This window comes from Glossina fuscipes, unplaced genomic scaffold, assembly GCF_014805625.2.
Source record: "Glossina fuscipes isolate IAEA_lab_2018 unplaced genomic scaffold, Yale_Gfus_2 113, whole genome shotgun sequence".
NCBI classification, from domain to species: Eukaryota; Metazoa; Arthropoda; class Insecta; order Diptera; family Glossinidae; genus Glossina; species Glossina fuscipes.
In genome coordinates, this window is record NW_023998456.1 from 1973978 (window position 1) to 1988515 (window position 14538).

At 34.9% G+C, this 14538-nt stretch overlaps 1 protein-coding gene across 1 annotated transcript in view; it reads right to left on the bottom strand.

Annotated features, from left to right (window-relative positions):
• The window catches only part of LOC119639752 (protein goliath), a 56638-nt gene that overhangs the window by 17594 nt on the left and 24506 nt on the right, over nt 1-14538 (bottom strand). The gene's annotated exons all lie outside the window — the stretch shown is intronic.

The window sequence follows — 14538 nt, forward strand, 5'->3', positions numbered from 1 at the left end:
GTATATAAGCAATTTGCAACATATTCAAAAAAATATTCAAAATTTCATTCCTTTAATAACTTAAAAGCTGCAAAAGTTATTGATCTGAAACTGTTCTTAAATATTTAGAGAGAGAGAGAGAGAGCGTGAGAAAGACAAGTTAAATTTGTAAATTAATTTTAACGCACATAAGTACTTCTCAGTGACTGTGTGAGCCTATTGTCCACAGACGTTCTTCAACTATTTTCGAATCTAAAGTGTATTAAGCGTCTTTGTGTGTCCGTATACATTGTACACCAATTTTTAGCTCATTTGTAGCCGTATTCCTGGCTCATGCTGGGTGTTCAAAGTAGATGGTGTCGGTTAATTCACATAATACTGAGTGACAAGAAGCTGCAAGTAGGTGTGCAAGGTTTGTTTATACGTATGCAACGCCATCAATCATTTTCTAATCTGTCCGCCTATTTGTCCGCCTTTCAGTTCAAACTTGCAGTTTCCAAGATATTTTGGAAAGTTTTTTTTCATACTTGGGAACACTCTGCCTTTAAAGCAATGTTCTCAAGAAATTGTCACTAGGTGACGGGAGGGATTTAATAATCAGCTGCGTATTCTTAAACATCACAATGCGGGCAAAATTAAAAAAAAAAGAAATTGCTATCAAAGACTATTCCCCATAAGCGGGGACATTGCATAAGCATGACTAACAAGCGCTATCTTCGTTTGTTAGCCTGTCTGCCCGCTTGTTTACCGGTCCGTTAGTTTGTCAAGCTATTTTCTTGTCGAGCACAAAATCTCGCAATTATATAAAGTTAAAGGCTAAAAATCTTTAAAAACAAATTGCTTCAATTATCTTCTCATATATTTAGTTGTATGTTTTTGCGCTTTCAGATATTTTGTGACAAGTATTTTACTGTTACGTTATATGAAGTATGCGTGCTTACGTTACACTTTGGTTGTATTACCTCTCATGGCATATGTCTGCATATTATCCGTTATGTTGTAGTTACGTAATAAGGAGATGAAATGGCAGATTCGCAAAAGTGCCATATATTGAAGGCTTGGTTCTTTGATATACGCATTAATTAAAAAAGTAAAAAACAAAGATTGAATTTAAGTCTTGCTTTTTCCCATTTTTCATTTGTTGCTAAGCGAAATTATTTTGTATATAAAAAGTGTTTGATATTCTTCTATGGCTTATGGAATATTTCCTGCTGCAGGTTTTCATCCTTAGTTCAAAAGATTTGTTAATTGAAATCAAAATCTACATCACTCATAGTCGTATTGTGCGAAAATTTGCTAACTTAAGTCCTTAAGTGTGTGAACGTGAATAAATTTCTGTCTATTTCTTAGTAAGAAGTAAATGGCAAGAAGTACTTCATTTAAAGTGTTGCCCCTCGCCAGCCATCATTCGTTGCATTTCTACGTAGAATATGAATTCCGTGCAGAAGAAGTTCTTTCAAGGCTATCGGCGAAGGGAGTCATTTCTTGAATACTATCAAAAGAAAAGAGATCCTTTTTTTCGAAAAAACAATAAGTCCCGCGATTAGTAGTGGCAGTAATGTGTAGCATATTCCAGTTGAATATTGTTCACGTTTCCTCCGGGAATTTTTTTAAATCAATCTCAAGTACCATGTCGGTGTTCGCGGGTTCAAATCTCAAGTGGGGTACAATTTACAGCTTACTTTTTTGGTCGTGGCTATATGTGAGTGCTCAGCCGGCAAAGATTTAACGCTTATCGATTGGACACACGTCGCAACAGGCTGCGGCTACCTCCCTCTTTATTTCTCTATTACTCCACTTCTTTCTGACCGTCACTGTGTGACACGAATAGAGAACATTCCTTGAACTGTCGACTCATGTTATCCACCAAATAGTGTTCTTTTCTTTTCTTTTTGTTTAGAACTTATTAAAAGTTCCATCAAATTTTGCCGAATATACTTCAGAAGGATAACAAAACCTTAAAGCTGGGTATGTCGCAGTCCAATAGTACGCTTTTCCAGCCAAAACTTGTGAAACGTCGCAATAGTATGTGTAAGAAGCTGAGTCAGGACTACCGCTGAGATATACTTACGATAAACAGTTGTTCGACAGCAGATAAAATTATTTTCAAAAGAATATCTCGTTTCCTACACCAATCTGTTACCTATTGCTGTTTGTGAGCAGAACTTACTTACTTCCTAATCCAATCGATAAATATTAACCAGAATGTATTATATGCCAATTTCGATGGGATATTTCAATATCCACAACTTACAATTGTGAAGGGTGCTTGAGTTTTCTTTGGTCGTAGCTGTAGTGAGTGCTCAGTCGGGGAACGTATGCACTTATCCATTGGACACACCTATTTCCTTCTCTGTCCTCTCTTCTTCCTGACAGAAAAAACAAAAAAATCTCCACAACGTGAATAATTATTAATGCGGATTAAGGGGCAATAGAATAAATTCGAATTTCCGAGAAGAGAGTAACTCTTAGGGATACTTTGCACACTGTTAACACAAATTTAATCAGCAAAAAAAGCTGGCATAGCTGTCCACCTTTGTAGATAGTGAGTATTAAAAAAAGGTTTAGGTATATAGCAAAGTATAAATTATAAAAATGATATAAGAAACATAATTGAATTGAATATCTTTCCGTTTTGGTTAGCGGTTGGATTTTCATTATTATTCGAATTAATTTATTATCGATTTTTCACTATTTTGAATTAATGAGTTTTTTTTCTTATCTATCCGTTTATTAATTTTGTTTACAAATGCGAAAGCATTGATATTGGTTTCTATGTACATAAATGCAAACATTCCTACAACGGTGGGATGGTGTCTGTTTGCGGTTAAATAAAACATAAGCACGCGTTTGTCTACAGCAACAGCAATAACTAGTCATAAAGCAATTATCGTCGTCTTAAGGCGAACTTTCATTACCTTACACATTACCTAAGCTTAACATCGCAACTCTTGCACATTAACCGAGACAATTGCGATGACAGCAATCGAAGGATATTTCTTTATAAAATTTTAACATTTTATTTCCGACTGATATTGATAGTGAATGATATCTTCTCTAATATAGTAGTGTACATAGTTGTCTTTCAAATTTGTTCATTATTTAAAGCCGTTCCTTTTGTCGGAAGTTATTCCGTTTTCGTTTCCGTTTCCATCAAGTTATAGGTTTTTGGGGAGAAACAATTGTACAAACGCCAAGTCTCGAGTAGGTTGTCAGAGGTTTATAACTAAATTAATATAACATCACAATATAGTGATGGAAAGGGGCGGCAAAAACTTGGCATGCGGTAGATGTAGCGATTAAGTAAACATTAGCTATGTACAGCACCATATAACAGGCAATCGATTGAAAAGCGAATTAAACTTGTAGGTGTTTTTTTTTATATATATTTCCTTATTTACCTTTTATTATAATATGTGCAACACTTTATTTAGTTAATTCATTATTTGCTTTTAGCGTTATTTACATTTGCAGTTGACTTAGATTTACTTAAAGTAAATTCTCATTTACCTACTTCGGCTTGGTGTCGTAACTCGTAACGTCGTACTTATAACGGCGGTTACCTCCATATAATGTCCGATCTTTTTTATGCATTTTTTTCTCGCTAGTGTTTTTTATTACTAAAGATATATATATAATCCAAAGAAAAGAATAAAAACAAAAAAATGATTGCCTTTTAAAAATCTTAAACACGTTTTCAAAATCACGTTTTCTTTGATTTTTTCTTTTTTTTTTTTTAATTTATTATAACAACGAGCAGACTTTTACAAGCAACACATAACCATTTGATAATTACGTCTGTAATGATTTAAACTTTAAAGATCGCATAAAATTTAGCGAGACGTAAGTGGTGAAGATTAACAGAACCACTTTTCTGAAGTGAAATACATTCGCGTATCATAAATATATTCTTAATCTGTATGTTTATCTTAAGGACTTCCTTCAAATATGGAAATGAAATCAATTGTTTCTCAAGCCTTTCTGAGGCTCAAAGAGAACATGTTTACCTTAGAATTCCCTCACCAAAAGTTAACGAAGGGCATCTCTTTGAAGAGAAATGTGGAAGTTTGAGTAAACTCTTTTCAATGCAAACAAGCAAAGCTGCAACAACTACTCGTCATAGTGTTCATCGATCAACTGCGGTGCGTCTGATCAAGAAAGGTGACTAAGCCGTTTTCATATTTACGTCACTTGCCTAAAAACTCGTGGATTGCAGTTTGCTTTTTTTTGTCAACGTTTCCTATATGTATATGGAAAGTGAAAGAGATAGGAAGTGGTCGCTGCGTAGTGGGTGCGACCGAGCATTCACTGTAGCTATGACAAAACAGTGTCTACTGCTTTGAGATTTAAACCAGCGAACACCGATTTGATAGCCACGATCGCTATCTACTCGGCTTGCCGTCGTAAGCTGGTCTAAGCCTTCTGCGAAACTTAGCATTGTACACCTGACGCTATCATAATATAACCCCACTAGGGCAGAGTCTTTGTTCCATTACGCATCATTTACGATAGTCCGCAATTTGCAACAAAGATCCTACAACATCACCCCAGCACTCGTTCAACTTACGAATGGGAGCTGAACTATGCTCCCTTCTTGCCCTTCTTGTTTAATTTGATCAGTACTTCGTCATAGAGACGATTGGCCTTCACACCCAGTTGGTCTATAAGCAATCCTTATACACCGCACTTTGATTTGCAACCATTACTACGCTATATAAAAGTACATAATAGATTTCAGCAGGAGATAAAAAGCGTTGTCTCCTACATGATATGTGTGCAAGATTCGCTTTAGAGCAGCTATAACTTGCTTATAAAATTATATTTATTTGCGTGTTGTTTAATATTCTTGCCATAGTTGTGGCAATTTTTTTTTTAAATACTAGTAATTTATGCTATTCTTCTTAATGTCTTTTGTTCTAAAAATATTTTATCGATGACAGACAAATAAATATGAAAGAAAAAAGGAAGAGGAATGTACTCAAGCTAGTACCTGCGTAGATTTTTAAAAGCACACTCTCATAACATGACATAAACGATTGATTCCACATGGAATGAACAGTATAGATAAACCTCATGAATTCTTATATAACATTCAAAAATATTCATAAATTTGATATTCTTGAAAAACTTTAATTTCTAACTGCATATAACTGAGATTAAAAATTAGCTAAACTGGGTTTGTACTCTATTTGACGTTGTATAGTGTATTAGGAGGTATTTTTCGCCAGAGTAAATCATTTGCAACGGAAATTATTTCAGCGCGGCAAGTCGTTTGCACGAGACTATTTACCATAATTCCGGACAGACAAGCAATCGTATCTTTTTTTGCATCACGCATTACATTGTTAGTTTTATTAAAAATTCAACTCACATCGTTTCACACGCGCACTTCTCTCCTGATTTAACTTTGACTAGTTTCTGGTTACTGCTGAAAGAAGACCACTTCGGGAATATGATCTGCGTCGATTAAAAAGATCAAGCTGTGTGTGTGAAAAAATGCAATTTTTTGAAGATTTTGACGTAATGTTTTGCACGCACGTCAGTTTGAGTGTAGCCAGTTTATGCAAAAAAAAGAAAAACTACTTGCTCGAATAAGAACTCGGTATTTCAATAAAAATGTTTTGTTCGCACTAATAACACTATACATAGCAGGTTTCTACATAGATATGAATCGCCAGACGGCTGACTTGCAATAAGCCAAAAAATGTTTCATATATTTATGATATCATCACCTTTGATAAAGTATAACACGACATACTTTACACAAACGATTGCCTTTCGCTAGGCACTACTTATCCCATCGCTTAGCTTATGTTTTGAAGAGAATGCAATTAATCTTTTGAAGGCCTCAACCTCTACACAAACAATCCACTTTTCGATAATCACCAACGAAATGGAAAGTGCCCTCGAGCAGGCAATAAGCGACAGACTAATGATAATATTGACCTGTAGAAGTATTGTCTGCTGAATATAGCGAAAATCGTAGCACATTCAAATTCAATGTTGCTAACGTTTCCTGAGCCTATATTGACGTATAAAACCGAACAAGTCATCTTGACGAAAAATCATAGTATCGTGACTCTTGTGAATTCGCAAAAAAATTTGCATAAATTGTAATAATGCGGTACAGTGTGGGTAAGCGGAAAGATGGTTAGGTTTCCAAAAAATCCCTTTTTTGAAACCGCGAATGCTTTTTTAACAAAATAAAAATCGGTTAATTTTTTCCTTTAAATCCGCCAGAAGTAAAAATATTTGGAAATAATTCTCCGCCTAAGGAAGAGACCAAAGCAATAATTATATTCGCTATCAATCAAGGACATCTTGACTTAACCAACTTGCCAAACCATCCTTTGAGTTTTTTTTTTTGCGAGATTCAAAGAGTCTTAGCCATTCTTTGCAATCTTCAATGCTTTTAAAAGCATTAATACTTAGTAATATCTTGTCAACCCGAATAACCTTAGGCTATATTCGCATTAAGAAGAGATCCTCCATCGTTTGTCTACATTTTGTGTCTTTGCAAAGCGGATATATTACAAGCGGAAATTAATAAATTGACCTGAACTTTGTTCAGAAAAAAGAAGAAAGCCATCGCTTGCGATTTATATTTCTGAAAACTATAAAAACTCTACCCGATGATGGTGAGTAGCGTTAGTTAAACGTGATATCCGTTTATAGTCTTAAGTCATCCTCTCTTTTAATATATATATACATGTGTACGTATAGCTGTGGTGGGTCATTGGATACCTGGCCATTAATTGCATTGCATTTGTGAAGAGTGCGGGAGTAGAAGAAGACAACAAAAAAGAAAAAAAAAAAAAAGATGACTATAATTTTTTTCCCCCCTAAATGTTGACATTGTGGTTACGTTGTTTGGCGAGGTAGAGATTTACAAATATTGATGGCCTTTGTAAAGATATTTATAGTTTAACAGCAACTACTGATAGTGCTGCGATTGTTGTTAATATTTTTCAAGGTATTTTTACGTACGGATGTATAGTTGAATGCGGGTATAAAATTATGTGCATTATTGATTTTTTCATATATGCACCGCACAAGCGAGAAGATGTAGTCATTTTGTCGAACCATTTGCAAGGCCTAGCAGAAAGCTATCAAGCTACAAAGTCCATATCAGCTATAGGTTGCTATCATATTCCAAATTAATCGAAGAAGTTTTGACCGTCCGGCTGCGTGTGGTCAACGTTCTCCCGATCGCAAACAAGTTGACACTGAACAGGAGCAAAATCTTTCAGAGGCACGCCTACTGTGCAACACAAACTAATAAGAGCTCTGCGTTCGAGGGAAAAAAATTAATTTTTTTTTTGTCACCTTTACAAGAGATGCAAGAGATAAAATGATAAAAATTTCCGCGTAGAATACATTCCGTAGTTGATTGTACAGTGCTTGCCAGAATATTAGTAAAAATCAACTACTTTCGCTTATGGGATTTTGATTTTTTCTTTAAAGATAACGATGGTGGATGTAAACGATTCGGCTAAAGCTGAACATCATTTTCTTACTTGTTTATGGTTACTCTGTCTAACAGCAAAGGCTAATCACTTGACGCGTGTCGTGATTTTAACACATGTTCGCAAGAGTGTGTAAACGGCCGCTTCGCATGACATGTATGCATAATAAGTGAATAATAAAAATTTTCGAAACTTGCTTAGCTTTCGGCTCTCGCGGATCATAATTGTTACACCGTTTTTTGCTTAATGTTTGAAATATTTGTCCTAAGTAGAAATTTTTGTTAGTTTTCCATTTTTAATTTACGTACATAGGCGTGCGATGATATCCCGTATTTGAAATGTATGTAATTAAGCTGCATGCAAACAGAACGGTGAACACTGTGTATACAAAATACTGGACAGGAAGCAAGAAATGATTTAAATAACCCATATATTCACACTTATTAAGAATGTAGATGTTTTTGTGAAGGCACCTATGCTTTGCAACACATTTGTTTTGATGTCTTAATGGAAAAAAAAACGAGTAAAATAATTATATTCAGTTGCGACCCGTAACTGTCATCCTATAAAAGATTGAGAAAAATAGAAATTTGCGTACTGCATAATATTGGGTGGGTGTGGCTGCGTTTTTCTATTTTTGCACAATAATTGTGGGCAAATTCAGACCGTGTATCTGTTGGTGTTTATGAGCAACGAGCCAAATGCACGGAAAGCAAAGGGATCATCTGTCTTGGTTGTGGGCGCAGTCTTTGGTGTAATTAGACCCTTTCCAAAGCCTTTTGCAAGTCCGTAAATGATATCTTCATTTTTGCGAACTCGAAAAAGTTTACACTCTATATATACATTCTATGGTTGGGCAGCCAGACATACAAACAGACAGACATGCTTAGATGCTCTCCCACCTGGAGGAGAATTTAAAATACTTTATGGAATTTGTAAAGTTTGCCGCTGCGCGTTATAAAGGTATTCAAAAAAATTAAGCTGCGATACATTATAATATTGGAAAGGCGTGGTCAATTTTTATACAGCTACTACAACATCGCCCATAGAATATGTGTTAAAATGTTCGTGCATTCATTTGCTGTTATTTATGAGTAATGATCAACAAAACAAATTTTTTAATCCATTTGGAAAACAGAGATATTTTCGGTTCACCTAGTACCGTAGGCGTGGTCTTCGGTCGATTTGGACCATTTCTGATATCAACTTGTCCTCGCAAGTTGAAGATGGTAGCTTCCGTTTTGCGATCCGAAGAGTGCTTACTACACATAGAGAGACAGACGGACACGCATAAATCAATTTAGAATTTCATGTTGATCAAGAATATATACACTCCGTGGGGCCTCTGAAACTTTCTTCTGGACGTTGCAAACGTTTTGACAAAATGAATACTTCGATGATGTGTATGAAGAGATATTTTAACAAAGTGTTTCAGGAAATTTTATGTAACATATTTTTCTCTTTTAAAAGTTTTTCAATTTTATTCAGTTAAAAACGCATGACCTGATTTTTGTTATTATTCTTTATTTCACTTTTTTGAAAAACATAAAATTGGGTCAAGCCATTTATGAGTGGCAAGAAAAACTTATGATGCTACTGCCGCCACTTCAATGGTCCGTTGTGCGAATGACGGATGCAATGATTTTCTGAAAATTGCTTTATTAAATAGATAAAATAATGTTAATAATTGTTATATTTCTCTTTTGTTTTCTACTTTCCTTGTTAGAAAGGAATTCAAGAGAAATCTAACAGTCTGGTGAGTAATCACGTTTTTGATAACTTCTCGTTACTGATTGAAGTCGTCAGTAGGAAACTCTGTTCAAATGTGTCGCTTCAAACTTGATGCCAGAAACATCTGATTTTGCACAATTTGTGAAGCCTTTGGTCGATTTTGGTCGTGAAGACAAGGAAGAGCTACATACCGGGAACGCCCTTAAAAAGAAGAAGATCAGACTGATACGAATGTTGGCAATAAGCGTCTTGGTTAGATCCAACCAGCCATCAACCGCTTATTGTGCGCTAGAGCGTTGAGAATCTTCAACGAGTTATGCGGTGCTATTCATGCAACTCTTTACACCGTTGCTTCGCGCCATATATACGAAACTCTTCCTTCCATAGAGTATCTTTATTGAGTAGAGAAGCTTGTTGTCGAAATTCGCTCTTGTTGCCAATATATAGTTTCGCGTATCCATGGAGAAGAGGACTGTGCCGCATCTAAACGACGGGGACACTTTTTGGCTCACCTTATATTTTTGCATTTTAACCCATTTTTGTGTTTCGTTGAAATTTTAAAATATTTCTCGAACGCCTTTCATTATATCAGTTCAGTCATTCATTCATTTATTTGCACCGTAACATCGAGATTTTTGTGAAAAATGAACTTTCGCGCTTTTGTGCTAAATATTTCTTTCTTTTTTCTTTTTTTTTTTTTTTGTTTTTTGCAATGTATTTTCTTTGGTTTAGTACAACATCTGTTTGTAATTGCAGTTGAATGGTTTTCACGTTCTAAGCTCTATGAATCAGTATAAATGAAAGGTTGTGCGATTTCTTTTTCTTTTCCTTTTTTTTTTTTCTTTCAATTTTGGCTAACGACTAGTTACAGAATTTTATTCATTTATTTTCGTAAGTTTACTTAAAATTTTCTTACCTTTTAACTTTTAGCTTAATTAGAAAATTCTTATGACTGTATGTTTAACTACATACCTAAGCGTTGTATACTTAGGTTACCTTTCATGTTTATGTGTATGTTGTCCGTTTCATTGTTTTTTTAATAAGGCTGTCCTCATATAAAAGTTGATTTTCTTGTGATCGCGAAATTGAAATTTTCTCCTCTCCCAACAGGAATGCAGGAGCATTTGAAAACTTCATCTGAGAACTTAAACATCACATTTCAAATATCTCGCTTATAATATGCTTACCCGGGGCGGACGAGTAAACGACCACTTAAGGATTACTACACATGTAATTTTTTGGTAATCGTGAATGTAATAAATTTATGGGGTCTTTGACGCGTATTTGAATGAAATGAAACTGCGGGAGATATTTCATGTGCTATGGGAACGTGGGTGGTAGATATATAAATGGTGACATATGCTTGCAACATGGTATTTATTTAAGCGTCATTTTCTTTCAGTTTTATTTCTGGATCATTATCATTATTATCCGAATCATCATCGTAGAAAAGATCATTTAACTTCAACTTGGAAAAGTGCAATCATTTATTGCAGTGTTAATGTGACAAATTCATTAAATTGTTCGTCACTATGTTCCCCCATCAATTATTTTAAAGCAGGGGGCAACATGTGTGAAAACAATAAAATTTTAAAACGTAACAAATAAAAAACATTTGTTGTGAATTTTTAACAAATCATTTAAAAAAACAAATAAAAGAATGTGGCGGAACATAGCAAACCCTTGAACACACTGATCCGCTTCGTTTAATGAAATTCTGAAGTGGCCGAAAAAGTGTTCCGCCCCGAACCATTTCCCTTGGTCCGAAACACTTGAGTGTATCAAATTTTATCAAAGTATCTCAAAAATCTCCGGCTTATAGAGTGAATAAAAAAAAAACGAGGCGGACAGACGGACAAACAAGCTACGATTTATTCAGATTGTAAATGATAAATAATAAAACATAGTTCTATGAATAGTTCTTTTGGGTGTGGCATGCATGCGCACTAACTTCGTACCACAAGTGGTGTAGGGTGTAACTATAAGTGTTCATAGTCGAATCGAATCTTTGATACCTAACGTGTCAAATCGTTAGTTAATTGCGGGCCCATAAGCTGGTCGATCAGTACAATTTTTGCACTGACCTTAACTAATGTTAATAGCAGATCTTAGATCAATGTTGGGCACATGTTTTAGTTAAAGGTGAAGGAGAATCCAAAGCGAGCAAATTGAATTATTTGACGTTTTAAACGTAGCTGGCCGGATCCGGTCCACTGACCTTTCGTTTCCCATCCCAAGCTTGCACGGATATCTTACTGGCCAGCTTACGGTCTATTGCGGGCATAAACGGATTTAAACAATTCTTACACATGAAATGCAGATGGTTCTTGCAAATATTTCTCCAGAAGTTCCATCCCGAGTTGTGCTATCAATTGTAAATTAACTTTTATAAATACTGCTGGCAGGAGCTGTGAACGATTCACGTCTGTTTTTAAACCTGAACTTTAGTCTCCAGCAAAATCTATAAAAGACGAATTCTCGCTTTACGTTTCAATTTTCGTAAATGAGAACGTTCCACTCGCAGCTGATCGACAAATACGCGACCGGACAGGTGTTCAGAATTAAATTGATTCAGAATCATACGCTAATGAAAACTATATACATATCAGCAGATTTACAGCGCATAGGCGAACTGTGTGTATGTACAGAACTTCTGTGACGCTGTGACACATTTCCACTTCATTTATGACTTTTCAAAGAAATGAACTGAAATGATTGAACATTTCAACAAGACTTACAGGGCTTACAGAGCTAGAGAAGGCGAAAGAAACGTAGTCCATATTTTAGACGAACTTCATTGTATTGCTCTAAAACTAATGCCTATGACTGAAAAGCGCGGATGCAATTCTTCCTTCAAAAAAATAATTCTGTTAATCAATGGTTTGCCCGAACGGTTGGTATGGCATCATTTGCGTTTTTGGGTAGGAATCTGATTAGAAAACAGAGAAAAGGGTTGATGATCATCAAACGGGTTTAGACGAGTGTGACATTGGGAGGAAATGATTTAATTACCGACCTGCTGTGAGCGATAGACACTCCGGTCTATCACGTGTCAAAGGAATTTCAGTTTTCACTATAGACAGAGATTTTCGGGCCAACCGTTGTCGAAGCTTGAAGAAGAAATCGTCCGTCGGTTTTAAACAAAAATTTTTGTTTCAAAAAAGTCAATGCTGATGATGCACATGAATTTGTCATTTAATCAGTATTTATGTCCATTCAATTCTCTTTAAAAATGATGTCAAACCATTGCTTATTTGAAAATTATTCTCCTTCTGTGAGCGTATCTGAAGGCGAATAATATACCGTGAAGAGTCAATACTCGAGTGGCTTTTTGAGAAGAAATAGTTGACAATCGAACACATAATGCAATAGGGGACAATGAGTTCAGCTACAATCTAGGTTGAATTGGATTGACCATCACTTAAGATTAAAGGCTTGAACTATGCCATTCTATGTCCGTCCGAGATTAAATGGTGATAAAAATGTTTTACAATTGAAAAATCTGTACACAAATTAGATAAAAGAAAATAAAGGAGTAAGTGAAACCTATACACGTCTACCCTAGAAGTGCATTTACAGCCGACATGCATCAATCTGTATTAAGGAGAATAATTTCAACAATATACAAGAATACAATTTACAAAAAGCCCTGAGGTTATATTGATTAAGTTTCACAAAAAGAAATGTCCTTTAGTCGAGTTGAAGGAAATGCTGGAGATAAAACTCGGTTCCTCTAGTGAAATAAGTGATTATTTTTCTAAGAGATAGGCTAGATGGTTAGTCCAGTTGCTTTAATAACGATGTGAAGGGTAATCTATTTCTACAAAAAAACAAATCAGGTCCGTAGGATTTCATTGATTCTGCATAGAAACGCGACCAGAAACACATTCCAGTGTAGGTCATAGTAAGCTCACATATAATCTTCGCTTAAAACGATCATCGAATTTTCTACACCAACGTTTAACGCCCTCAACCCATTTTTTGAATTTTATTTTTTATTGCTTTCAATTCTTCCTAAAATCATGACAAAAAAAAAAGTGTGCCATTGCTTCTGATATCAGATTTTTATGCTCTATATAATGTTAACAAAGCGAAAGAAATGAAATAAACAGAAAATGTAAATAAATTACATTCAATAACAAACTATGTGTGGAGAATTGAAAATTAGAATACATCCGCTGGTCAGACTAATTGCTGCAATTTAAACTAACAACATATTATGAATGCGTTTCTAGCTTTTTAATAACGCAAAACTTTTCACAAATGATAATAATTACAATAAAAATAAAAATAAACAAATAAGAAAGTTATATATAGTTGTATACATACGCCTTCAAGCGGATCTCAGATAACCCAGACTTCAAGCAAATGTGTAAAAATTGAAAAAATTTTTTTTTTTTTTTTTTTTTTTTGCTAATTGCGCACCTCCCAGCTTTATTTGCACAATGAATGAATGAATGGTTATGACAAATATTTACGCCTAAGCTTATATCAATATTTACTGTGCGATTAAGTTATTGAAAAAATTATTTTGTCAAATATTCACAATTCCGTGCTCTTTTGACATTTACTTTAGCACTTTTACGCAAGTTTTGGATCAGCGCACACCTACTTTACAACTTGATTTTTAGACATGAACTCAACATTTTGTATCAATTTTTGCTACTGTAAGTATTATGACAAGGAAAAGACAGACGTCCGGACATTCTGCTAGACATAAAAAACCGATAAAGAAATTTATCTTCCGTAGGCATAATAGGTTCAAATAACTAGTACTGCAGATGACATTTACCTAACCAAACGCGGCTACGAGTGTGTACGAATTGTTGCTGCATTAATCATGAAATGTAAATGCGGAGAAATCAATGCAGGAAAATGTTTGACAAACCTCTTGCAAGTTCGTTGTAAAAATATTTTCTCAAAATCAATCATCAATCACACAGGTTCACATGCACACGACCAAACACACACACACACACATTGAAAACATATCATTCATCCATTTCTAGTAGTAATCGTGTATTAAACGAGTTTACACAAATACTTTCCATGGAGCGTCGGCATTCAATCTTAGCTTGCAATCAATGAAAAAATTATTATAAACCATCCCACAACCTATTCACGACATGGGACTAACAGAACTCGTTCCCAAGAAAATGAAATATTTAGGTACAAATTTTCACTTGCATGCATTTAAAATGCTTTCGATATAAAAGCTTCTATCCACAAAACTATTTAGGACGATCCCCATAGGGAAGCCAATAAAATGTTACACCATGCTAAGCAAAATTTAATGAATCTTCCCAACAACTCCCCGACACTCTATATATGTATTGTTTTCATTAATTAGCAAACTTCATAT